Source organism: Talpa europaea, assembly GCF_964194135.1.
Source record: "Talpa europaea genome assembly, chromosome: 1".
NCBI lineage: Eukaryota > Metazoa > Chordata > Mammalia > Eulipotyphla > Talpidae > Talpa > Talpa europaea.
In genome coordinates this window covers 139,502,159-139,505,207 of record NC_140073.1, presented here as the reverse complement: position 1 = coordinate 139,505,207, position 3,049 = coordinate 139,502,159, and positions in this window count along the sequence as shown.

Genomic DNA, 3,049 nt, shown 5'->3' with positions numbered 1-3,049 from the left:
AGTCCATTTGGCATATATAGTTCATGCAGCTTTCCACCGCAGTCCTGGAAGCACCTCTTCAACAGACATTTGAAGCGTTTATACATTAACTAAGTTGAAAGTATGGCCACGCAATTCCAGAATAAACTTAAGATCAGGGAAATGTCCATTAATGAGAAGCAAAATGAGATATTTGTCAAAATGACTTCGTGATTTACTTTCAAATGTACATTTTCCAGCATCTCAGACACATTTTTCAAGTAGAGAATATGCTCATTGAAGACAGGAGACGTGTGTTTTTCCTTTACATATCCCATAACATATTGCAGAAGGCAATTTTATGTTCATCACAATTGTAAGTTCATTATTATAATTGTATGTTCATTATTAATATCTGAATAAAATGAATTAAAATTAATATTTTATTTCATAAAATTTCATAAATTCGTTAAATTTTGGAATATGGACTGTTTGAGCTACTTCTATTCTTTTTAATTTTGAGAATATTTTGATAAATATATTTATTAAACAACTATTAAGCAACTTCCTTATTGAAGGCTATGCTAGGAGCTAGAGATACCCTGAGATATTAGAGATACACCATTTGTACAGGACTCCTGAAATATATCCATATTTTAAAGAAAAAATCCAATAAGCAGCAGTGAAGAGAAACCTACTCCAAAAATCAACCAGACACATTAGTTGAATACTTAAAATTTTATTATCATCTTTGACTTTCAATCTTTCCCCTTTTTACCCTCTACTTTTCTAAATTAGTATGCATATAAGAGTTAAAATTGCTCTTCCTTTCTGAAACTATTAATATTATTTTACTGTAGAGATTTAATATCACATTTGTATAGCACCAGAAGATAGCAGGATTATCTGGCAATATAAATTCTGCTTGATACTTGCAGACCTTTACCTGAGCATGTATTTTAAGGGTCTTTTTTCCTTAAGAAATTGATTTTGATTTTGATTGGGGAGGGGCATCTTACTTTTTGATGTAAAGAGCAAAGAATTTCGCTTTGCAATTTGCTAGCATTTTCTTCTACAAAATGACCTTTTAGGATAGAAAGGACATGTGCTCGTTGATGTAACTCTGCTTTATTTTTTCCCTAAATATAATCTGCTGTCCCCCAGTTTCAAAGACACAAACTATAAATGCAATAATATACCAGAAAGTACCTTTAAATCATGAAATGCTGTGAGTTTGATGGCTGTTATTTACTCCATGTTAAGCCTGCCATAATTCTAAAGTGGGAAAGATTGTGAAATATGCAGTGTATGATCAGATTTTTGTGAACTATTCATGTATTAGAGGAGGAAAGAGGAAAGGGGAGAGAATGTGAGACTAAAAGAGAACAATGATTTAACTGCTGTTATTCCCAGGTAGATGAATTAGAAAAAAAAAATTCTTCATTATGTTCTTCTGCATTTTTCAGCTTCTTAACCAAATAATATAAAAAGAACAACATAAATAAGCATTTCTTTTTACTTTCCACAGATTCAAATAGTTACACCTACCCAGGTAGATGGACGCCTGCATTATGTTATTTGAGGAAAAGTAGGAGTATTTCATGGAAAAAAATCATGACAGTCAAATATTACATATATATTATATATATGTATATTTATCTTTGTCAGTATTATTTTAAGATGCAAATGCTCTAGGCAAGAGTCATTATGCCACAAATACCCGTTAATGGATCAGATTTTCAGATTGTGTTTTTTAGTAATGTAAAAATATTGATTGGAAATATGTGTGACATTAAGCACTTAAATACTTCTAGTTATTTATTAGCTGTGACCTTGGGAAAAAGCTTAAAATTTCTGTATTAGTTCCTTCCTCATATGGGAAAGATCAATAAGATTCTCTCAAGCTCTAAAAGTTAATAATTCTATGACTTTAGTAGAGTGTTTAATGTGTGACTCTTCTTCATTCTCCATTCACTATGTCACCTATTTCTGGTTATCCACATCTGAGGCCTTTAGACCGGGTTATTTGGGGTGGAATTAGGGGGAGAAACAGAAAAGACCAAGTGAAATTATATTTCCAGTGTACTCCTTGCAAGGAACTTAACAACTACTTTGTAAATAACCTGAGAAGCAGCATTATTTTCCCATTTCTACAAAGAAAACAGAGGATTGGAGAATTAGTAAATTATTGATGTCAGTATGACTTGCAAATACCTGAATTGGGAATGGATCCAAGTTCTGCCTGTGGCAAAAGTTCATGACCTTTCTTACACAAGAGGTGACCTCTCTCACAAAGAAATATAACACATAGAATTGGGGCAGGAAACTGCTTCCAAGCCAATTTTCTTTCCCTGCTGCTGGGCCTTGCATCGGTTCTACAACGTATGTTCCTATAGTTTGTAGAGATGCTTTGATAGTTGACTATATTGCCAGATAGTGACTATTGCTTTGTCTTTCAACCTCCTTATATTTCTCAGGGAAATACTAGGTTATGGTTTCAGAAGCTGATGTCCTAACACTAGAATCTTTGAAGTTGAAGACTATTAAACACCTGGACTTCTCTAGGAGAAAAGATTGCTAGGGTTCAGAACTTTGGTATTTATTGATTAGGCACATACACAATTTCTTTCTTGAGAAGGCAACTTCCTTGCCTTTTGTGCATTTCTCCCAACTATAATGATTCAACAAGTATGAACTTGACATGGCCTAGCTGACAGTTTAATAATAGCTCAGGATATATTGTTTTACAAGCTGTAGATTTAGGTTTTTGTTTTGTTTTGTATAATGGCAAACTACAGAAATTGATGTTAGGAAAGGGAAATTTATTTTAAGGCGTGTGTGTGAATGTGTGTGTATGAGTGTGTGTGTGTGTGTGTGTGTATGTGTGTATGTGTATGTTTTGGGGCTATAGTGGACTCACCAAGAAGCTGGAGGTTCACACTTAGGAATACCCAGGAATCATGGTGGTTTTAGAGCAATCAGAGACAGACAAGTGCAAAGATAGCCCTTAGCAGGAACACAGTCTGGTCTGCATCAGCACAGTACACTCACTTCTAAAGACATACCTCCAGCAAGTCCCAGATCCTCGCCT